At 41.8% G+C, this 25,829-nt stretch overlaps 1 non-coding gene across 1 annotated transcript; it reads right to left on the reverse strand.

The window, feature by feature from the left end:
- Positions 1 to 23,587: 23,587 nt before the first annotated feature.
- LOC141645507 (small nucleolar RNA R71) lies at positions 23,588 to 23,694 on the reverse strand. The gene has a single exon (XR_012544988.1). It is a non-coding gene; the product is annotated as a small nucleolar RNA R71 (small nucleolar RNA).
- Between the last annotated feature and the right edge of the window lie 2,135 nt (positions 23,695 to 25,829).

Raw genomic sequence — 25,829 nt, forward strand, 5'->3', positions numbered from 1 at the left:
GGGGCAGCCTCAGCCATGGTCCTCTCTTGCTCCATAATGTGGGAGCCGGCTAGCTGAGTCCATTTCGCCAGCCTCTTGCCTATTCTCATCCCCTCTGCCACAAGCTCGGTGGGGGAAACCTTCTAAGGTAGGGGATCGACGGCGACATTTCTATCACCCGCCTTCTCAGGCTGCTTCTCCAATTGCCGCACAGTGAGAACGGCGGCTGCCGACGGTTGATCTACAAAAAGTCAATTAAAACATCCGTGTCAGTATACATGGACGTATCGGAAAGCTTTGTCATCGAGAACGCCTAATTAACCGCTAAGCTAAGCCGGCCACAGGATGTATCCGTACCATGCTTGGCCTTCTTGCTCGGAGGACGCATCTCCTCGCCGCGGCGATTGCGCGAGAGCGGCAATGTATCGGCAGCAGGGTGGGCTCTTTCCTTTTACGGATAAGGGGAGATCCCTCTGCATCAGAGTCCCCCCCATCGGTAATGTCAACGACCTCCACCGTCTCCTTCTGGACGGAAGGGATGGAAGGTGGAATGGATGTCAATGCCGTCACCGCCGAAGATTTTGTTCTCCGCGTTCGGCGCGGCATGTTACTAGCAACCCTCGCCGGGGCCGCCTCCACATTCAGGCTTTTCAGCTGCTGATCCATCAGATCATTCGGCGAAGTCCTGCGATCACGGGCCAGAGCCTTAGGGTGCAAATCAGCAACGGTCTTATCCTTGTGCAGCCCCATCCTCCGAAGGATATCCTCAGACAGGTCCGGTCCAAAGTGGTCTGCGAAGAAAACAAAGCAAGGTTTGAGTAGAAGAAATAAGTCAAAATTCAAGAAACAGAAACATTGAGAGCAGAGATGGGCCTCACGCCGACCCCACTCACCCTGTGCCAGGGCCGGTATGAGGCCGACATAGCAGAGCAGCTCATCCTGAAGGATGATCTGCGTCGGCGGGATCCATCTTTTCGACACCCCACTCTTGTCCGTCTCAAAGAGACTCATCGCCAGCCTCTCATCCTCATTAATAGGGACCTTGTCGGCGTCCATCTTAAGCTTTTTCCGTTTAACCCATTTGTCATGCTCCGCCTACGTCTCGCACCGCAAATTAACTTGGTGCTGGAAGGACCGGGGCAGCGGATAGTCTTCCGGCACCTCAACGTACACCCACCGATCTTTCCAGTCCTTGCAGGAGGAAAGCTTATCAACGGAGATGTAACCCGGCTCCACTTGCACGCTGTACCATCCGACACGACCGGGAAACGACGGCCGAAGGTGGTGAAGCCGACGGAATAAATTAACCGTTGGGACCTCCCTCTTGAAGAGACAGAGCCAGACAAAGCCGACTATGGTCCTAATAGCCAAAGGGTGCAGTTGGGCCACGGCGACGTTCATGGATCTAATGATAGCCATGACGTAATCATTCAGCGGAAATCGGAGCCCGTACTCTAAGTGCCGGATGTATACGCCGGTGCAACCCGGTGGAGGATAACAGATGGCCTGACCCTCCTCAGGGATAACAATTTTGTACCCCCTGCCAAAGAAGAAATGGCCCTCGAAAAATGTCTCGCCGGAACAACTGGCGAACTTATGGGTCCAGACACGATCCAGGAGGACCTTACAGGCTTCGCCGTGATCCATAAAGTATTGCCTCCCCTCACCAGGATGAGCCCTTTCAGCATCATCACCAGCATCATCACCGTCGTCATCATCATCATCATCGTCCTCCCAGTCCTCCAAAACTTGTTGGTCGACCTCGGGGGAAGGAGACCTAGGACCCCCGGACCTTAGCGGGACGGCGGCCAATGCCTCCTCTTCATCCAGACGCGACAGGGAATCCCCCGGCGCACGGTTACTAGGTCCGGCCTCAGTAGAAGACATGGTAGCAACAATTATTCAACAAAATAAGAGATCGAGAAAAGTTTGTTTGTTTACCTTGAAGAAAAACGCTAGCCGAAGTAACGACACTGAAGATTAGAAAAGAGAAAAGCCCTTGGAAATTTGGAGAGAAGAAAATTTTAGAGAGAATGAAATTGGTGGCCAATTTCAGGGACTAAGTACCCTATTTATAGAGGAAAGCCCATGAAGAAGGACCAATCAGGGCACAGCCCATGAAACGTCAGGCAATCAACAAACAGACACGTGTCGGACATGCAACCACGGAATGTCAATCGTTGCAACAGTTGAATGTCAATCAATGCAACAGTGACCAAGCGTCTTCAACACACCCCTTCAAATCTCTCTGCCTATTCATCTCCCTCGACAAGTTCCTAAGTATCTGTTCTCCGTCGGCCACATGATCAACCAAGCTTGTCAGCACCGGCCAGGGGGCAATCAGAAACAACCGGCACTCTCCACCCTGGTCTCAGCCAGCGTCATTGCCTTTTCCACATCGGATGTCCATTACACAACCATGTGGAGGGGGGATATGGTACGGCCTAAGCAGAGCCACGCCGAGGTAGAAGAAGCCGGGGCAGAAAATTTTGTCTTGCGCAGAATATACGCTCAACATACATCGGAGCCCATACCACGGCATAGACTACGCTGGGGGCAAATTGATGGGGCATATTCTGCACCCGCTGACCAGTCAACACATTGAGCAAGGTCAAAGATATCCACAGCAAGTCAACGGCTTAGCCAGCCTAACCGACGCTACGTGTCGGCCTGTCAGATGGGTCCCGGCCGGGGCAACCAGCCAGCCGGGGCACACATCCGCGAACTCATATCCAAGACCCCTCGGCGGTGAGTCAACAGGGCCCGCCGGCCTGCCATGGGTCCCTCGGCCGAGGGTAGATCAGTCTTTCCACCTGCTAGCCACTTGGCCACTTGGCCACTACGTGACAAAAGGTGAAAGTCTATAAATACTCCTCTACTCTCATTGAGTAAAGGATCCACAATTTAACCTAAGAATCACTATTCATCTGGTAATATCTTCCTTATCTCTCTTTAATATATACTTCGCCAAGTAACAACAACTTACCTCTCTAAGTTACTGACTTGAGCGTCGGAGTGAGTTCGCTCGGTCCAAAGCCGAGCCCTCAGTTTGTTCATCGTGTCAGGAGACCGCAAGGAGAAGCCAACCAAAGACGTCATTCTACAAGCACGGGTGGTGACAAATAACTGCTCTGGAATTACACCCGGAACATTTATAAAAGCAAAAAAAAAATATTATGAAAGTAGAAGATGGAGACTTACGTAGAGTAGAACAACAGCAATTTGGGTTTTTTTTTCTTTCTTAATTTTAGGTTTTGTATCTAGGGGGATTTGATTTAGAAACTTGGGGAAGGAGTAGAGTATGGGATTCCAAGGGATTGAGGTGGATTGAGAAACCCTTGGGTTTCTAAATCCATTCCAAAAGTGGTCAACCAAACACTTGAATCGGTGATATTCATTCCAATCCATTCCATACCCCCCAACCAAACACCTCCTAAATGCTTTCTACGGAAAGAGGCAATGCTAAAAATTGATTTTCTTGATAAAACATGTAAAAATCGAGAGCAAAACCTGAATTTACCAAATCCCTTTATATTTTTGCAATTCATAAAAGATGGTTTAAAGTCTTCAAAATACGAAGTTTAAGCAAGTTATAGTAATATTCCGGGTTGGTTTCTACCGTAATTGAGCTTAACAATACAACCTTATAGCATATTTGTATACTCGAAAGATGAAGCTCTAAGACGGAATTTTCGATAAAATAGTTAGAATCAAGCATTAAACATGATATTATCAACATCCCCTACTCTATTCCAACCTTTAAAGATGAATAAGATGAAAAAAATCAGAATTTTGGGAGCAAACCCCAGAAATTTCGGGATGATTATATCACAATTTGGGCTCAAAATTATTGTTTCTAAACAAGGATGCAAGGTAGTTTCTATGAAAATCTAACAATTACAACACAATTTTAAGGAGTAGATGTTTCCAACACCATCACATGCTCCAAGTTGTTTAAAATCAAAGAAAGGAGTAGAAGTTTACCTTGAATGAGTTTGCAAACGAATTAGACGGATGAACTAGGAGGATTTGAGAAGAAATCAAGCATAAATTACACCAAGGTTTTGTAGAGAATGAAGTTTTTGGAGAGAATTAGGTTTAGAAAGATAGAATAAGAAATAAGGAATGAGAGAGTTGAGGTCATAAGCCTCGAAAAATATTAAGAATCCCGTGTTCTGTAGCAGCGATACTCGATCGAGTATCTGCGGTACTCGATCAAGTAGCCCCTACTCGATCGAGTTGGGGTTACTCGGTCAAGTTTTGACGTTGGCAGAATTAACATTGATTATGTTCTCTAGCAAACTCGATTGAGAGACCCACCTACTCGGTCGAGTACTCCCTCGTACTCGGTCGAGTAAGTCAAAATACTCAACGAAATATTACGAATAGTCTGGTCGTTTCTGCAAAACAACAAATCGTTCGGAGTCTAAAGCATACTTAGAACTCGTCACTAATTATCTCTATACTATTACTATGGATTATCATTACTTTACATATAACACAAGTACCGCAATTAAAACATTATAATTCTACTCTATTACATTCCATATAACATACGATTTTACCATTACGTACTTTAATCCACATATTCACTCATAAGAGTAACGATATTCTACCTTGTTCATCTGTATAGCAAATTCTTCAACACAACACAACATGTTCATACAATCTATCAAATATGGCAAACTTGTAAACCAATTACTAAATTTCATGTCACCACATATCCTCATGTATACTTCCAACACATCCTATCGTCCATCCACATACTTACGCATACACAACTATACAAGCAATTACGCATCACATGTTCTGTCATCTACACACAAGATATTACCTTTACACATATATCTTACACATTACACACATATGCTCATACAATTCCCGACTCCATATCCCCATTCGAAGCGGCTTGCTTAAGCATATTGGGGCCAGGATTTTGGAACGTGGGCGCCTTCTCACCCAAAATCAAACAATTCAAGGGGCTGCCAACACACATGCACCATGTTCATTTCATTAGACGTACTACGTTCATTATGTTTATTGGTTATAGGTTCCAAAATCGTCGCTCTGATACCACTTTGTAACACCCCCCATCTACCAAGGAGCATTAACAAGACCTTCCCTAGCAGATACGAGCATTACCATCTCGGTTGCCTGAGTAATAATATATTAAAACGTCAATAAAAGAACTATTTAAAGTTTATTACGAGTTTAACTCAATAGAAAGATACAACTGATTAACAAACAACTATCAACTATGGTGAGACTAATCCATGCCAAGAGTCGGTGAAATAATCGTCCCTCCAACGCACCCAGGTAAGCTCCACATATCAACACCTGCTAAGACTGACTGCTCACCATAAAGGATCACGGCAGACACATAACAAGAAAGAAACACAAACAAACCACACAAGGTCAGTAACTGAAGAACAAAATAACGACCATAGAACAACACAAGTACAATCACCAACACAAATACTCCACCAATCATCTGACTAACACAAATGTATAACTATGCCAGATTACCAATCGCAACCGGTAATCCACACCGCCAGTGCGGACCGCAGCCTTACTACCTAAGCTCCACTCAAAACCATAGAGCGAATCACCCATGTCCATTAATGTGCACATCCCCCATGTGACGGGAACCACAAGGGGAAAAACAAGGGCGTGAAGACATTCCCGATGATGACTCCACTCAGCCAGGGACGCACCCCGCACACAAACACAATGATACTATCACACAATCAACGATGCTACACAACACACATAACAACCAATCAACAATACTAAGTAGGAAAACCTACCTTTTGCAATCAGCAGCAACACCACATATATCCATACGAAGATAAGACAACCTCCATCCATACCTATTATAAACTGTAGGTAAAACCCTATTACTAACAACCATAACTACAACGAAACCTAAGTATGATGATGATGACGTACCTATGCTCGGCATTCCGGCGACAAGACCGTTACCCGACTCTAGTCTCCATCCCTATGGTGTATCCAACTGTAAAGGATCTCAAAAGGTTGAAGGTTGGTGATAGAAAAGGTGTATCGTCGATTAGGTTTTGGGAGAAAAGAAATGAAAACTTGTTTTGGTTTACGACTCACGACTTATATACTTACGCTGAAAACGCCAAACTCGATGGAGTATAGAGCCTACTCGATCGAGTGACCTATAGTTGATCAAGTCACTAGACTACTCGCTCAAGTAGCCTACACTAGATCGAGTTCCCACTTCCCAAAGGTTACTATGACGCAAGGTCGCTTGTGTCAAAGGTTCCAAGGGTCTAACATGTGTCCAAGGTCAGTCAATTGACAGTCAATGGGTCCCTAACGGGGCGGGTATTACATCCACTGGCACCAACATCTCCTCCACCGCTAGCCACTTCCACCATGCACCCGAACTCAACCTAACCACTATCCTAGCCACCACCCACGGCTCAGAAAACCGAAGCCCTAAACACCCTCTTCATCCGACACCACCAACAACTCTAACAGCACACAACTCCTATAAACTGCCACCATGCACCACCGGTGGCCACCACCGTGGTCTCCGTTGACCCACGATGGTCCCACTAGCTGCCGTTAGCCCTGGGTCAAGTGATGGTCAAGACACAACAACCGCCAAACACGGTTTTAAGACAAACACAACACAAACACTAACAATAATCAATCCTCCAGCAACCACCACCTTTTACCACCCTATCACCACCCTTAGCGTCGCCTAACCACCACAGGTCCAACCAACCCAGGCCCAAGTCAGGTCGAGTCACAACAAGGGTTATAAACCCTTTTCTACCGTTTCATGGCTTCCTCCCAACAACCCCATAAAACACCCCATTAATCAACCCCACGGTGGTCAACGTTGGTTAGGGGCAGTCCTACTAGGGTCACGGTGGTTCATTGCAGGTCCAAGGTCAATTGTGCGTCATACGGTGGTCAATATACGGTGTTTAAATTAAGGAATACGAGATAGATTATGTTATGAGACGGTCTTACCTTGAGACGATAATTTGTTATAAAATTCCTCTACTTTCTCCATTTAGATATTTCTCCCTTTGCTTCTAGTGAATTATGTGTTTTATGATTATATATGGTCTTATGAGGCAGGTATAACTTGTATATATAGTAGTAGAAATGAAAGAGGGAGGAAATTTCCTATATACCACGAAGGTATATAAACGGTGTCTGCCGGATTAAATCCAAATACGTCACCCGAAGTCTTTACCACGACGTCTGCCATTAAGTTATTTATACACCACCCGAAGGCCCTTACCTTGGTGTCTGCCTGGTAAGTTATTTATACACCACCCGAAGGCCCTTATCATGGTGTATGCCTGGTAAGTTTATTAAACACCACCCGAAGGCTCCTACCTTGGTGTCTGTCTGGTAAGTTTATACTACATCACCCGAGGGCTCTTACCATGATGTCTCCTTGTATCTCAAATGACCAATGCTTATGCCAATGAATGAAATCATGAAAACAATCTCAACCAACCATAAACAAATAATAATTCATCAATCCAATTGATCAAATATGTAAATTACTCATACAATCAAATAGGACAAATAAGACAGTCAAGTTGAATTGTATTCCAACCTTTTCAGCAATCCAATAAAGCAAGCAATCCTAATAAAATAAACTAAAAGTACTCCTTTGTAAATCCGTCACCTAATACAAATAATAATTATAATTACTAATTAAGTCAATTCATTTAAATAATTAAAGTAATTATAAATTAAGTACGTTAATTATATTTTCCGTATAATTATAATACAAATGACGTCTTAAACCAATACCCCATAACCAACAAAATCCGTCATTAAAATCCATATCCAATAACCCACTAACACCCCAGCCAACACGGTTTTCACCCGTGTCCAACACCTCCCAAGAACCCGTGTAAACACCTTCCCCACGGCCTCTACTAGCACCACCAGCCCATCCACCGCTAGCAACTACCACCATGCACCCGAACTCAGCCTACACACCATCCTAGCCACCATCCACGTCTCACAAAACCGAAGCCCTAAACACCCTCTTTATCCGACACCAACAACAACACCAAAAGCACACAACTCCTATAAACAGCCACCACGCACCATCGGTGGCCACCACCATGGTCTCCCTTGACCCACGGTGGTCCCACCAGCTACCATCAGCCCTGGAACATCTCATGGTCAAGACACAACAACCCCCAAACATGGTTTTAAGACAAGCACAACACAAAAACCAATAATAATCAATCCTCTGGCAACCACCACGCAAATCACCTCCTTTAACCACCCTATCACCACCTTAGCGTCGTCCAACCACCACAGGTCCAACCAACCCAGACCCAAGTCAGGTCGTGTCACAACAAGGGTAATAAACCCGTTTCTAACCTCCCAACAACCCCATAAAACACCTCATTAATCAACCTCACGGTCGTCAACGTTGGTCAAGGGCTGTCCTACTAGGGTTACGGTGATTCACTGCAAGTCAAAGCTCAACGGCGGGTCATATGGTGGTCAATATACGATGTTCAAATTAAAGAATAGGAGATAGATTATATTATGAGACGGTCTTACCTTGAGACGATAATTTGTTATAAAATTCCTCTCCTTTCTCCCTTTAGATCTTTCTCCCTTTGCTTCTAGTTAATTATTTGTGTTTTAAGATTATATATGGTCTTATGAGATAGGTATAACTTATATATTATAGTAGTAGAAATGAAAGAGGGAGGAAACTTCCTTTTATTATTATTATTATTATTATTATTACTACTACTACTACTACTACTACTACTACTACTACTACTACTACTACTACTACTACTACTAGTAGTAGTAGTAGTAATATAATATTATTATTACTATTACAATTACTAGTAATATATTATTATTATTATTATTATTATTATTATTATTATTATTATTATTATTATTATTATTATTATTATTATTATTACTATTACTACTATTACTACTACTACTATTACTACTACTACTATTATTACTATTACTATTATTACTTCTATTCTATTACTACCATTACTACTATTATTATTACTACTACTACTACTACTACTACTACTACTACTACTACTACTACTACTACTATTACTACTACTATTATTATTACTACTACTATTATTATTATTATTACTATTACTACTATTACTATTACTATTATTACTACTACTACTACTATTACTATTATTACTATTACTACTACTACTACTATTACTATTATTACTATTACTACTACTATTACTATTATTATTGTTATTATTATTATTATTATTATTATTATTATTATAATAATAATAATAATAATAATAATTATTATTATTATTATTTACTATTTACTATTTACTATTATTATTTACTATTATTATTTACTATTATTATTTACATATTAATATTAGTATCGTATTATTGTATTCACCTTCACTCATACCCATATTACACGAGCCACACGTGAGCTTCAAAAATTCCCGACTCCTCATTATTTAATTATCTTACTTCCGTCTCACAACATAATTATCCAATTAATATAATTATTAATTATACCTTTTTAAATACATTTTCATTTAATTCCACCGTCTAACTAACTATTTATCTTGTCTTAAATACAGGGTATTGCAGTCTTCTCTCCTTAAAAAGAACTTCGTCCCAAAGTTCACCCATACTTCAGGACATGGGCCACCCGCGACGCGCGCACCCACCTGTTTTTCTTGTTTTGAGGCGGCGGCACTTTTGCCACGAAACCTTGGTTTACCAAAGCACGTCATGGGCCGTTACCGATTTGTGAGGCATTAAATCCGGTGAAAGGTTGAATAAGCCTGCATTTGTGGAGTCGCTACAAATTTATTGTGGAAAAATTGGAAACCGTTCGAATACTCATGCCACATCAAGACACAAAGTAGTGACATGAACACTATGAACTCGTTACCCTTAGCATTCTATATCTAGAATGACTCTCGAGATGCCAATGGACACGGATGTTCAGAGATAACTGGAGTAAGGGGTGAGGGTACGTATTAGGAAGTTCTTTAATTCGAACACCTAATCCCGCCCGCTACGACAACGACTATACTAATTATTAGAGAAGTTGTTCATATTTGATATGTCGTCGATGTAATGCATGCAATGCAACAAACATAGATTAATCCTAGCATGTGAAATTAGACTATGTCGGTTAACACGTGTTTTAGGAAACAATTTGGTCGAAGTAAATGTTAGATTCAATACATGTGAATGCCATACAATTAAATCAGACATAATTCCGATAAATGAATTACAATAATTAAAATTACAAGCTTTATTTGACCTACGTCAAAAGCACACAGAAAGACGGGATTTCGAAGAAGAAAATAAAAGGAAAATGAAATTAGAATTAAAATATGAAAATATGTCAGATTGGAGGTCATAATATGAATAATAGTTGGTTTAAACCGTAATTAGGAGCTACGTGAAAGCGAGAAAGAGTTCAGAGAAAGAGACCAACCCAGAACAGGCGCAGCATCTGCTGCGCCCTCTGGAAGAGGCGCAACACTTCATGCGTCTGTTCTAAAGATGGGTTCTGGCCGTGAAGTCAGAATCGCAACGCTGTTATTTTTCGTTGGTAGATTTAAGATGAATTATCGATTTTAAACTCGAATCGAAGTGTTTTAACCGATTACATATATCTGGACAAGTCATAAAACAAATTAAAACAAGAAATTACAGCGGTTTACAGGATTATGATTATACGATGAACTCGTGTGTCGAAAATACAAAAAAAGGCGAAACTAGAGATTAGATTAGGACAGAACTGGACAAATAAGATCCGGAAGAAAGCTTATGTATCAAACTAGGATCCCAGAACCTCGACATGAACATGTCGAAACCCGAAGAATCGATTTGAATTAAAACGGCGAAAACCCGCAAGTATTGAATTACTCGGGATTAAGGACGAATCAAACATTTTAATTAAAAGGGAATTATTAAAATAAGATTATACTGAAATAACATAAAGAGAACGAAGAAAAACGAAAGAAATAAGAAAAAGGAGAATTTGCAGGAAGTCGAGGAAGAAGAAGAAGAGCAGGAGCAGCAAGCAGCATCTGGAAGAGGCGCAGCTGCTGCTGCGTTTCTTCTTGACGTATGAACTCTGTTGTTCGTAAAAACAGTTTTAAAAGATGGATTTTAAATCGGTTTTTGAACGTGCTCTTAATATAGGTTTACATTAATTGATACAAAATAAAGGTACAATAATAAAATGGGATTTACACCCTTAGACTTACATGTTTGACGAAACGAGATTGACTAAAGTTATCGTTTAGTGATTGCTCGACTCGAATATGTGTGGAAAGTGCCCTCGTTAGAGGATTTAGTAGATTGATTAGGTTGATTAAAGGTGGAGTTGGTCAAATTGGTCGGTGTATGCAACGTGACTGGGACTCAGAATGATCTGAGATTACGTGGTCGATTGATCAAGCCCGTAGGCGTCGAAAGCCAATAGCGTAGTCTAGAATGCAAAGAGAAAGAGAGAAAGGCCGGAACACTCGCTGGCCAAATATGGGGACCGGAGGCCTCTATTTATACTAAACATATGGAAGAGTTTAGGAATGACACGGATTTGGAAACAAATCACCGAAATACTCTGAAAGATGCGAAAAGAGGGCTGGAGAAGAGGTAGATATACACTTCCTTATTCCATAAAACACAATATTACGGTAGATATTTACTGAAGATATTAACATTAATTAGGAATAAATATCCATAGAATTCTAGAACATTCCGGAATATTCCGACTCGGCATTTAAACGGTTTTTAGAAAATGAAGCGGTTTTTGACCCGGACTCCAAATGAACTCTAATTACTGTCAAAACGGCCGTATCGGTGCGTAGATGATGACCCAGAGGTTGACTCGAGTGTTTGAGCTATCACTGGACAATGAACTTACGGACTGTCATAAATCGTTCTGCGTATCAGACATGCGGCCTAATCATCACTGGATGGTTGGCGGGAGGTGTAGAAATGAGGTATCTACAGAGCCCCCACATTGACTGAGGCTTGGATAAGTCGAAAGTCAAAGTACAGCCATCAGTTCAATCGAAGATTACAACCTGACGACTATGGCGACGCGAGGCGGCTCAAGGGGTCTGAACCAAGGACCTATCTTCGGGAACATTTTAGAGTCTGCCGACTGTTGGGGAAGGTCGTTTGAAGTCCATTAGACTATGTAAGGAAGCTCACCAGCCATAAGAAGAAACCATACCTGAGACACCCTGGGTGAAGGATTCAAAGGTACTCTTTGGAGTATTTTATCTTAAACTCCGTGGGAAGAATCATATATTGAGTCGACAATGACACACCCTTGGTACCGCTGAGGAGAAAATAATAGATCGACAAGGACGCGCCCTTGGCATCGCTGAGGAAAAATTCCGCTCGGGTCGTCGCAAGCGAAATTCCGATAAAGAGGAGAAGCCTATGAACTGTACTCAGTGATCATGAGTTCTCGCTGGGAAACAAAATGTCGTGGTTGTCTGTAGTCTGCCGAAGAGAAAATGCCGATTCGGACGAAGAGAACGCTTAAAAAGGAGCCGTATGTTGAGGAAGAGGCGCAAGAAGCCCGGGCCCAAAAACTCGGTGAAGAAGAGACGCAGCAAAAGCGGCGACCCTTAGAAGAGGTGCAGCAGGAGCTGCGTCTTCTCCCGAGCTCACCCCTGTCTGGGTAAAACTCGACTCTAAGCCGTGTTTGTTTTCATTTTCAAAACACAAACCTATTTAATTTCTTTACAAAACTCAACCATATTCCAACCAAATCCCGTCAAAACTTGATCAAAACTTGCCATAAATCATGACTAATCGAGGTATGTATCTTGTACTAGCTTTATTTGCCATTTGAGCTTTGATTTTGGGTCGAAAAATTAGGGTTTATGTACCCATTTATTTCGAGGGTTTGGGGCTTTCGTCCCAAATGAATTTGTCTCATGAAATTGACATTATAAATGAGTAATTGATCATGTTAGGAATACAACCATGTATCTCTTTCGAGTTTTCATCAAGTATTAAGGATTTGAGTGCGAAATGTGACGGTTTCTTGCTATACCGTAAAACCCTTCGAAAATGGCCCTATACAAGTCCATTTTTTTATGAAACTTGATGTTTTGGAACCCTTCAGTTATGGGTAATCTTTCTATCACGCCGGATTTTCAATTTGTGACAGCTTCTCCGAGACACTTTTGCATAACATAATTGCTATTAGAGCGATATGCTGCCGAATTTTCGACTCAAACCCATAACTAGGCTTGAACTTAGACTTGTCTTGACTTTACCTACCACATGTGTGGCCGGGCTTTGGAAAATCTGGCCAAAGATGGCTAGAAATGTCGTTTTTTAAATGCTTGAAACGCTTGAAAATGCTTGAAAATGTGTTTTAACATCGCTTTGTTTACTTCGTTTTGCAGAGGATATTCCTTCTACGTCAGGGAAAGACCCCATGGACACTGAATTTGACCCTTCCACCGCTACGGGAGCGACCAAGGAGATGGAGGAGGATATAGAGGAAGAGGCCCCGCGAAGGGCTAATGTAGGACGAGGCGGCCGTCAGCTAGCTGTAGCACGTGAGTGGGCCGAGAAATGGGATGGTAAACATCGTGGGCGGAGGAGAGCCACCTGTCATATAGGACGGCGAGGAGCATGGTAAGCCTTCCGCTTGTCTTTCCCTTATTTATTTACTTCTTACACACTTTATGCTAAAGAAAGCTCTCGTTTGAATTGACGCAGGAGGTTGGGAATATGAGGTCCGTCTCTGGTTATACGACGATGATAGACGCCTTTGGGAAGCTGTCGGAGGAGGAGAAGGCTATCATCGAGCGGGGAGCCTTTGGTGCCATTGTACGAGGCTGTAGGGAGATCAAGGAGAGGAAGATTCGGGCTAACCTCAGCCTTATTCGAGCCTTTCTTCATCGGTTCTTGAACACAACCTCAACTTTCCATGTGCCTTTTGGAGAGCTCGGGGGCACCTTGGAGGACTACGGCATGATCTCGGATCTGCCGTGTGGAGAGGAGCCGTTGGTGTGGCCGTTGGCGGCCATGAGAGTAGACTCGGCCAAGGCGAGGAGTTTGGTTGGTTGAAAATTGGCTACGGATGTGGCCCAGGTTCCTGGTTTGGTGCAGAGCTTCTATGTCAAAGACTACTTCGGTGGTAGGGTTCCGACGAGAGTGAGGATGGATGGATGCATGGTGCCTCCACCACCTGGTACTGCAGAACAGCGAGCCCATTTGTGGTTGTGGTGGTTCTTGTCTTCGACTTATTTCGGAGACAAGGGGGAGAGGCTATCGACGAAGCTTCTTCCGTGTCTTTCTGACCTGAGTAGCCTAGGTCGCTGAGTTTGAGTTACTCCTAGTTTTACAGTCCTCACGCGTTACATGAGGGCCATGGTCCGTCTGGAGCTGATGGAGAAGGGGACTTCTCCTGCCACTGTCAGTCCTGGACTCCTCTTGGAGGTATGAACCTTTCTTGAAAATATGAAAGATCATTTTTGTAGAAAACGATTTGTAATCATCATTATTTTGCCTGCAGGCGTGCGTGTACTCTTACTTCCCTGGCTTTGCGCCCACAAAGGCGGCGGACGTACTAAGAGCGTACCCTGTTATGAGGGAATAGGTAGTGGGTTGTCAGAATAGCCAGAAGTCTTCTTATGATGTTTGTCGGAGGGGCGTGAATGCCCCGAGTTTAGACAGAGTAAGCGTCTTTTGTTCTTCATTTTATTTTGTTTTATTTAGAGATGATCATAGGAATGATCCCCAGTTTTCTTGCTTTAGTGGGTGCCCAGCCCCTGGGAGAGCTACTCTGGGGCTCCAGCGTTTGTGGCTGAGGTCCTCTGTCCCCGGAGATCGAGTAGTTTGCTGTTGACGACACCCATGGGGCATGTGTAGTACTAAGGTGAGCGTTTCACTCGGCAATGCTCTCGTGACACTTTTACGGTTCCCATCGACCCTCCACAGACGATGTTTAGGGAGCCTTTAGAGGATGAGAGGACAGCTGACCTGGCTGGCGTGAGTGGTGAAGCCCTCCTTCTCCCCGGTGAGGAGTACGCTGGGTTTGTTCACCAGAGGCTAGCGTACTGGCCGATCGTGGTAAGCATATTTACCGTTTACTTGTCTTTGATAGATCTGATAAATGATGAATGACCAACAAAATAATGAAACACTTGAGTTTTGTAGGAGATCGAGGTGCCGGGCGTCGAGTCCCCAGCTTTTCCAGAGACGTTGGAGTACACTAACTCGGCGAGCATGACAGTGATCTCGGAGATCCATTCTTTCAGCGAGGCGGTGACTAACGCCGACTTGGATGAGTGGCAGCATGTTGTGAGGAGGGTAAGCCCCGAGCTTTGGGTTTCTTTAGTATTTTATGCTTTATTACATAGGAATGCATTTGCTTGAACCTTCTCCGTATTTGAATGAAGGTGGCACCGTCCAGGTATGTAGAGCTGTGGAGAATGGACAACAGACTGCGAGCTACAGCCATTAAGACCCTTACAGGTGGCTCGGGGCGGCATGTATGAACCTTTTATAATGGTCTTTATTTTTATTATCTCCAATTTTGTGAAGTGAAGTGAAGTGAAGTGAAGTGAAGTGAAGTGAAGTATCACTCCATTTTTCTGTGTAGAGGGAGCGTGACCTGGAGCATGAGCTGATGCAGTCCCAGGAGGAGACGACCCATTTTCTGAGAGAGCTCGAGGCCAGAGATGCTGAGATCGCTGCCCTTGAGGTGATAATGGCTAAGCTGAGGGGTCGTTAGGACTAGTTTGTGCTGATTGTTTGTACATTTGTACATTTTGGATGTCATTTTGGGCAAAAGCCCATATTTTGATGTATATTTTTGCATTTTGGTTGTATATATGACGGCTTGCGTGCCTTTGCTGCCGGCTGTTTGTTGTATCTGGAGGTCAACTTTGAAAAACAGGTTTGGCATGTGACGGTTTGCGCCGTCATGCGACCAAAATTAACGTACGAAATCACAAGCAAAAACATAAAGAAAAAAATAATTAATGTAGGAAATAAAAATGGCCTAAATTAGTGCGAAAGAGAAAAGAAATTTTCAAAAAAAGTGCCCGAACATGGACAAACTGACGCGACCGGACAGTAGGGAGGGCTACCCCCTAAAGAAAGAATGTAAAAGAAATGTCTAAGTGTGTCATAAACATTTTTGAAAAGAGGGAGTAAAATGATTCCCCGAAAAAAAAAGAAAATAAGGAGTAAATGTGCGTATTTGGCGAAAATGTCTATTTTGCCTCGAAAAGCGAACCCGTAAAATATTAGGAAACATAAATTTGGTAATTAATCGAAATTACCGAATTAAGTCCTTATAGGAATACGAAAGTTAACTAAAACAGATTAGGAAAGATCCCACGGCTCTCAAACGAGGAAAAGGGCCTGGGGAAGAAGCGCAGCAAGAGCTGCGATCCTTCGAAGAGGCGCAGCTGCTGCTGCTGCGTCTTCTCTCCAGCTAGTTAGTTCTCAGCAGAAATTAGGAAACGTCGAATAGTATAAATAGAGGCCTCGGTTGGGATTCTATTCTCACAATTCTCCCTTCCTTGACTTCGTCTATTACTTAAAACCTCATATATCTTCTCAAATTTTTCCGAAAAATATGGATGCCTTTGAAAATCGCATTAAGGAGGGGACGAATGAATTTACGAATGTGGAGAAACACGACATGGGTGCTTTAAACTTAGGATCAATCATAAGTTTGAAACCGGTGAAGGTAATTAGGCCCTTTTTGGATGCTTGTCTTGAATATTGGGATCCGAATTTGTCCCTTTCCTGAAGAAATTGCAGCGGTTGGAGGATGGGACACAGAAATTGTTCCGGCTATACCCCCTAGCTCTCAAGGCTATAAAATTAAATTTAGGGATTTGCTTGGATTGACCAAGCCTGAGGTAGACTGTCTTGTGACCTCAAAAGGTGTCCGTATGTTTGAATTGGTCGATCGATTTATAAATAGGGAGGACCCTACTATCTCTTATGTGGCGAGGCGCAGAGCTTTTCGATTTTACCTTCTTCATTGCTATGTCCTGCGAGGGCATGTTGACAAAGAGATGAGGGGTGACCATCGATTTTTGGGCATAGTGGAGCAAATGGAACTGCGCATGAGCCCAGCATGGTTAGATCTAGGGGAGACCATTCTAGGATTGGACAACAGGAAGGCGAACCGCGAGCATCCTTGTCTTGGGAGTCCTATTATTTAACAGGTAAGAACCCGTTTTCTGTCCTATTTAGCCGTTTTTTTCCGCCCGATCTTGGATACTAACTCTTGTCCCCTTTTTGGCAGATCTGGCTGATACAAAGGCTGCGGTTGATCGAGCCCGCAGTTGACGTGATAGGATATCGCTCCCGATCAATTGCAATGTGAACGAGGCTATACATGGTGGACTTCACTCGAGTATGCAATTATTGGGAAAATAAATTAAAGTGTGAAGGTGGGCCATTGATTAGGTGGATAGTGCCATGGTGCCATCTTAGATCGGTGAGTGGAGTATCGTCTTTGGATCCGACAGGGTCAATTCGCGTTCCCGGCTTGGAATTCATGGTCTATACATTTCCGTAGAGATTGATGAGGCAAGTGGGCCTAAGACAGAAAATCCAAAATCTAGACACTGTCCCTTAAACTACCTTGGCGCATACTTCGGAGTCTTGTCGAGAGTGGGCTATTCGCTGGGCCCAAAGAAATATGTGGTTCATACCCGTTCTGGTTGGCTCGTTATGGGTATCTGACTCATATTTGCAGTGGAGGAAAGCTAGCACTCCCGAGGAGCATGAAAAGCTAAGGAAGCACACCCCCGTAAACTATAATATCCGCGAAGTAGCGAAGGAGAACCAAAAGTATTTAACTGAGGAGGAAGAAGAGGCCGGATATCGGGTCGTCCGTCCGTCGAAGAAACCAAAGAATGCTCCTGCCGAGAAGATGGTGGTGGATCGAAATGGGAATGCTAGACCGCGAGAACGACCGTTAGTGATTAGGTCGGAGATAACGCAAGAGCGCCCCACTTGTGGTCGAGACACGAAATGTGACAAAGATGACAAAGGCAAGGGAAAAATGGAAGAGTAGCCTTAGTCATTTTTATAGTATTATTTACTATTTGAGTTGTAATAAATGACGGGTTTTTTAGAATCCTAACCTAGCATTTTAATTTTCAGCATTTTTCATTTATATGTATTTGGCGTACTACTATTATTTAAGGAATAATGAATAAATGATTTATTAGTTAAGAAACTTTTATAGATTTTCTTTATTTATTCTTGTCAAGTTTCAAATGCAATATACAAATGTTCTTCTATTTACATCTTGAAATGACGGGTTGTATCCTGTAAATGATTTCCTGCGTATTCATTAGAAAAAATGAAATCAAACCCCGTACGTAGTGATACGTGCATTTTGTATAGTCTTTTTAGCCTATTTTAACATGTATATCCATGTACTTTTGTACTGCTTATATCGCATTATGCCCCGAATTGGCTACTTTGGTTCGTTTTATCCGTTTTGTAGGAATGAACGTGAAAGTAGTGGAATCGTACCATTTTCGTCCTACTTTGCATGCATTTTGAGGAGACGGGATTTTTCAGAGCGAGATATTGCATTGGGATGCGTGAAGGAACGGTCTATGAAGCAGTCGGCTACGAGTTGGAGCTGTTTCAGAGGAAGAGCACTTGATCGGGCCCTTTTTTTGGTCGATCGAGTGGTTTTTGTGGCTGAGTTTGTTGATCGAGTAGTTTTTTTTACTCGATCGACAGTGCTGGAATTGGGAGTTACTCGATCGAGTAGTATTTATACTCGATCGAGTTGATTGCTTGGAGAAGTACTCGATCGAGCTCTTTCAAACTGCTCGATCGAGTGGTCTGGTCTTTAATGGGCTTTAATTAGTCCGTGAACTTATAATTAGCTTGTGGATTTAGCTTATTTCTATTTAAACGCACAATAATTAGGTCATTAGGCATCTTATCATCTACAATTCATCTAAGAACTACATTTACTGCTTTACACTCTCTTCTCTCAAAAACTCTCTACTGTAACTTTGCTTTCGGATGATTTCTCGCTCGGATTTAGTTGTTCTTTACGCCGGATTCTTGCGATTGGAATCTATCTTTCTTCTTTGATATTAATGTTTCAATTATTTACTTTAATTACTTATTTTGTTCTCTTTAATTTCTGTCCTAATTCTTTTATGCACATTTATTATCATTTTATATTGTTTAATATTAGTTATTTCATTGTTATTAGTCTTGACAATATTAATAGCATGAGTAGCTAAATCATTTCATGTTAGGATTAGGGGATCTACGGTAGAAATGTGACGATGTAGTGAATAGATTAGATGAATTATTTGTGAGACTATGTCCCCATAGCAATATAACTGTATTTACCGACTTAGTTGAGTGCACGCTTCTGAGTCACCCTTTAATCTGGGTAAATTTAATCCTGGATTGGAAGATTGGACTAAATAGACATGCTATGAACAGTAGACTACCCTGACGAGGACGGAAGTTAAGTTAGTGGGAATCTAGGGTAGAAAGTGGACCGGAAGGACCTTTCCATATCCGTCTCACAGTAGTTTATCTAGACTATTTACAGTTGAGTCACTAGACTACCGTAGTGAACCGAAATCCTGACATGTCCCTTCTTTATTGATCACTTTATTCGTATTTTCTGCCTTTACTGCTCTTTCCTTGCTTATCTTTCTTTTACACCTTTTAGTTTAGAAAATCAATCATAACCCTCCCCCCCCCCCCCCCACCCCCCCATTTTGTGACCAAATAGACGGACTCTTTACAGATATTTTGCCTCCCTGAGGAGATAGACTTGACTTCCCTAGCTATATAGTTAGTTTAGTTAGTTATTTTTGATAGGTATACGACTGTAAAGGGTATTTAGCTATTCATAATGGTATTAATAACGAAAACGAAATTAAAGTTGCGAATAATGGAATTCATAATTAAATTGAATAGACAGTGAAACCGCATAAAGGAGAAATTAGGGCTTAGGAATTCTAAACTAGCAAGAACTAATTATGATGAAACGAATAAAACAATACGGAAATTAAGGGTCTAGAATTACCGAAACAAAGGAACAAGCCATGAATCCGAAAGTAAGATGCGAACTTTATTGAGAATTCTAAACTATGAAAATAGCTACTGTATTTTAGAAACTAGATGATAATGAATCTGATGAGGAAGAGTTACGTTATAAAGGAATTATCACGTAACCTAATCCTCATAACCTAATTACAATGGGCTTTGTCACGTCTTTTTTTAACTTGCGTATCAGCTCGTGGTGTGGTCGATCGCCCACTGGGTCTAGTCGATCGACCACTGGCGCGGTACAGTAATGCATTCTGACAATTCGTGCAGCGCGCACCGATCTTAAAACAGCCGCCATTTCTTCGTTACTTGATCAAATCAGGAGTTCTACGTGGCGTTGGAAATCTAAGAGGATAAGCTTTCACCTCCAATTGAAATAAATCCATTATATGATCTAGAACTCGAGATATAGCCATCTGAATAAGACTATAATGTCGAGAAGCATTCTGACAGTGTATAGACCATGTAGGTCAGTCTATAGACCACTGTAGCTGGTAATCCGCTTCTAAAACTCTCGCAAATACATCTTTCAGACCTTGAAATGCGCACCATGTTCGTTTCTTGAGTAAATACTTCACGTCAAATGCAATGCAAGGTACTCGGGGACGGATTTAGCTTGATTTCCGCTGGATTCTTCACATTTCTGCAATAATGTACAAAAACACGAAAGTAGATGGAAATAGGGAGAATAGTAGCATAAACTAAATAAATGAGCTATGAAATACGTGTAAAATGGGGTGTAAAACATCATATTTAGGACACGCATCAAACTTCCCCAAACCAAACCCTTGCTTGTCCCCAAGCAAGAACAAGACTCGATCCTAAAACCTAGTGGAACAAGTTCAATCTCAGAGCGAAATGCAAACCGAATAGCCTAAACCAATTTAATGCAACAACTAACAATCAATCAGTAATAAGAATCATGCAAACTAACAATCAATTCGGACTCTCGCGGGTCGCTCGAATGACTCATAAGCACAGGTGACTAATGTATAAGATAGAAAGAATTCATTTTGTAGTGACTGATGTGACCATAATTAGCGCATATTTAGTCCCCGAATTAGCCTTGTTCCCATGCTTTTTAGTGCATATTTGGGTCATTTATTGTCTTTAGTTCTTTGTTTTGCATATTCTTTGAGGTTTTGTGTCCTTGGTAGGAAAGGAGTGCAAATCTTGCATTTTCATGGCAAAATGAGACTAAATTGATTGAATCCAATGACCAAGCATCAAGGAGAGACAAGATTAAAAGGCCTTTGTACATATTATAGTAGTTGGGCAATGATGAGGAAAGATCCTTGCATCCCCAAGGAAATCTCCAAGGATTTTATGAAGAAAAGGGAAGAAAAGAAGAAGAAACAAGTCTGAGCAGCAACCCGTGCGGATTGTCCTGAAGACGCCCGTCCCCAGGACCACAATACGTGCGTCTTCCATCAAAGACACCCGGGCAGCAGCACCTAGAAGACGCCCGTCTTCTCTCAAAGACGCCCGGGCAGACACTCCTGAATCCGCTCGTCCCGTGCCTGAGGCGCAGGGATTCCAAGACAACGCAAATTCGTTTCTTCAAGCTTCAAGAAACATGCCCTTCGTTCAGAAAATACCGGCGTTTCCCTAAGTAGGGACTTAATCGTCATTTAAGCCCTTAGTTAACCCTAATGCATCCACCTAATTTCCACTATAAATACCCCATTAGTCTAATTAGAAGAGTATGTTCTTCTTATCTATTCTTATAGTAGTTAATATCAATCAAATCTCTCTTTAGTTTTTTAATCAAGTTTTAATACAAGTTTTATTTCCTTAATCTCTCTCTTGTTCATCATTTATTTTGGGTAATTGAAGATTATTTGGGTTATTATTGGGAGATTGACAACCTCTCAATCAAGCATCAAGTACTTCTATTATTCTTTGCTTTATTATTGAAATCATTAGTAGGTATAATTCTCTTAATCCCTCTTTAATTATTGCTAATTACTTTCATTTATTCATCATGTTTCACTTTGTTGGTATGATTGACAACCTTGCTAGCATGTTCAACATGATAATGAGTGAGTAGTTTCATAGCTAGGGTTAATGGGTAATTAGGGGGAAACAAACATGGGGAATGATTCATGCTTAAATTAATATGCTTTCATGGTTTATTTGCTTGCTTGTTTTGATCTCAACGCATGCACATGTTATGTTTGATGAAATGCGAGCCTATGAATCCTTGCATTTTTTACCCATCACCTACCTTTTCAATGAGACTTGTAAGACATAAACCAACTCGAGTCTCATTAGACCATGCATGTTTTTGAGTAGGGAAAACTAAGTCGACTTGTAGGTGTTGTACAATCTAATCGATTCGGCTCTGGGACCCAAACTTTCGTGGGATTGTAAGATATAACCCAACTTAATCCATCACAACAATAATTGCTTGCTTATAATTTGAGAACATGTTTGTATGATCAATTCCCATGAATCCCCTATGACCCCATGACACCCTAGTGCTTTTTATCAATTGTATACAACCCTTTCAATTCATCTTGCTTATTTACTTTCATTGCTATTTAGTTTAGTGACCTTCTACATCAACCCAAATTGTGACACCCCTAAGACACCACTAGTTTCAATAGAAATCTCATCTCAATTCCCGTCCCTTGGGATCCGACCTTTACTTGCCTCTTTACTAATTGTAGAGTTGTTTGTGAAGTTATAAATTGTGTTTTGGTCTAGGTGCTTCCAACGACAATTGTTCCGAAAAATAGAATATAGCTCCGAATACCGACCAAAAATGGCGCCGTTGCCGGGGACGGTGTTATCTTGATTTAGATTTTCTTATATTGTTATTAGTTGTGTCTTTCTTTGCCTTGAGGAAGTAAAACTCCTCAAGGTTTGTTCTAATTGTTTTCGAGTTGTTTGATATTTTGCATGTCTAGAAGGTCACAAGGTGATTTGTTACCTTTTGATCGTGAAATTGAAAGAACTTTGACAACCAATAGAAGACTTGCTAGGAGAAATTTGAGAGGTATTAGTGAGGTTGTAGATATTCAACCAACTATTGAGTTCATCAACCCTTTTGCAAGAGAAGGTGAGGAGAACCCAACACAAAATACAACACAAAATCAACCCACAATGCCTAAGTTTTCATCACATTCCGTACCCACTGAGGAGAACTTACCCAATGGTACTCCCACACCACAATATTTGACCGGAAATTTCATTGCTAAATCCGCATTTATCCAATTAGTCGTAAGGAAGCCAATTTGGGGGGATGCCTAGTGAAGACCCTCACTCTCATATGGAGACCTTTTGTGACTATTGTGATGCGATTTCTCAAACCGGTGTAACTCAAGACCAAATTCGATGGGTCTTCTTTCCTTTCTCTCTAATTGGCACCGCGGAACAATGGTTGAAGGGCCTTGATAAGGCCACTCTCGGAATTGATTCTTGGAAAAAGTTGGCTCTAGCTTTCTACAAAAAATTCTACCCACCGGAAAAGACTAACATTCTAAGAGCTCAAATTACGGGTTTTAAGCAAAGGGATGAAGAATCTTTGTATGAAGCTTGGGAGCGGTTCAAAGGAATTTGTCGCTCATGTCCTCACCATGGACTTAGCGAGTGGTTCTTGGTACAACAATTTTGGAACGGTCTATATGAAGATTCAAGGAACATTCTCAACATGGGATCAAATGGAATGTTCACCGAAGTTGATGATAATCAAACTTGGAACAAAATTGAGGAAATGGCTGTCCATAACTCACAATATAGTAGACCTCGTAAGGCTACTAGAGGAGGAAAGCATGAAGTGGACTCCGTTACTCAATTGGGTGCTCAACTTAGTGCTCACATTGATACAATCAACTTGAAGTTTGAAAAAGCTATGGCTAGACTTGAAGAAGCCTCAAAATCACCAAAGCATCATGTTAATGCCATGACGGCATCCTCATCAATCCCAAGTGGGATATGTGAGAATTGTGGAATTTTGGGATATGACTTAAGTGAATGTAGGGGAATAAATGAACAAGTGAATGCTTTCTAAGCATACAAGAGTGGTACCCCTTATTCTAACTATTACAATGAAAATACCAAATTCCATCCAAATCTCTCATACAAAAGCCAAAATGTTCAAAACCCTCAAACAACGTACACCCCACCTCCCAAGAGAAACCAAAATCAAAGACCCTTTTACGACCAAAACCAAGGTTACCAAAATCAAAATCCGTACAATCAACAAAATGACCAAGGTTTTGATGTTCAAAAAGCAGTCCTCCAAATGCAAAAGAATCAACAAGAATTTTTCACTCAAATGCAAAAAGATAGTCAAGCAAAGGAAACCACCATCAACAACATCCTAGCTCACACCAAAATGTTGGAAACCCAATTAACTCAACTAGCATCTTCAAGCTCACAAAGACAAAAGAGGCAATTACCACCTCAAAGTAATCCCCCAAGACATGAAACGGTTAGTGCCATTCACTTGAGATATGGTACAAGGTATGAAGCACCGAAGAAGCAAGTTGAGGATGAAGTTGTGGAAGCTAGTGATAAGGAAGAAATTGTGCAAAACTCCAAAGATAGAGAATCATCAAAAGAATAAATTTCAAAGAAAAATGAAGACAAGGTCATGGAGAAGGAGCCCATTGTGATTAGGCTTCCTTTTCCAAGTCGTCAAGCCAAGCCCAAATTTGATGACCAACTTGGAAAGTTTATGGAAATTGTGAAGAATCTGGAAGTCTCAATTCCTTTCACGGAATTAATCAATCACGTGCCGGCCTATGCGAAATACATGAAAGACATCCTCCCAAAGAAGAAGTCGATCCGGAAGCTTGAGACGATCGCCTTCGGTAAAGTGAGTAGTGCAATACTTCAAGGGAGTTCACCTCCAAAACCCAAGGATCCGGGAAGCTTCTCAATACCGTGTACCATTTGCGACACCACGATCAACAAAGCCTTATGTGATCTAGGGGCTAGTGTGAGTGTTATGCCGTACTCGGTGAGTAAAAGGTTGGGGATGGGAGAGCTTAAATGCACCAATATCACACTCCAAATGGCCGATAGATCGACGAAGACACCATTAGGAATATGGGAAGATGTTCCCGTACGAATTGGGAAATTTTTCATCCCGGTGGAATTTGTCATTGTTGATATGGAAGACGATTCCAACATTCCAATCATTCTAGGAAGACCTTTCTTACACACCGCGGGTGCGGTGATTCATGTGAAACATGGAGAGCTCACTCTAGAAGTGGGAGATGAGAGTATAACTTTCAATCTTGACAAAACTATGAGAGCTCCCCGTTTACATGAACCATGTTTTATGATCGATCATTATAGCCGGAAGGATGATAGGAAGAAGTCGGAACTCCAATGGAAAAAGAAAATTGAAGATGCTCCATTCAAAGAGCAAGTGAATTGTAACAAAGAGAGCTTGCAAAGCTCACCAAAGTCAAGCAATGAAGAAGATGGCCTCATTGGCCAAAACAAGATAATGGGAGAGTTGTCTCTATCAACTCAAGAGATCTTTAGTGATCAAGTAGATGAAGTTTGTGGTCTTTGGGACGATGAGTTTGAAGGGATTTTCAATCCCTACATTGGTAATGCTATCGATCAAGACCGACAACAAGGACAAAGATCTATTGACGAACTTTATCACGACAATGAACAAGCTTTTGATTACTTTTTCAAGGTGTTGAGCAACATCAACAACACCTTGGACATGCCCCCTTGAAATCTCATCAAGAATGACA

Source organism: Silene latifolia, chromosome 2 (genome assembly GCF_048544455.1).
Source record: "Silene latifolia isolate original U9 population chromosome 2, ASM4854445v1, whole genome shotgun sequence".
NCBI classification, from domain to species: Eukaryota; Viridiplantae; Streptophyta; class Magnoliopsida; order Caryophyllales; family Caryophyllaceae; genus Silene; species Silene latifolia.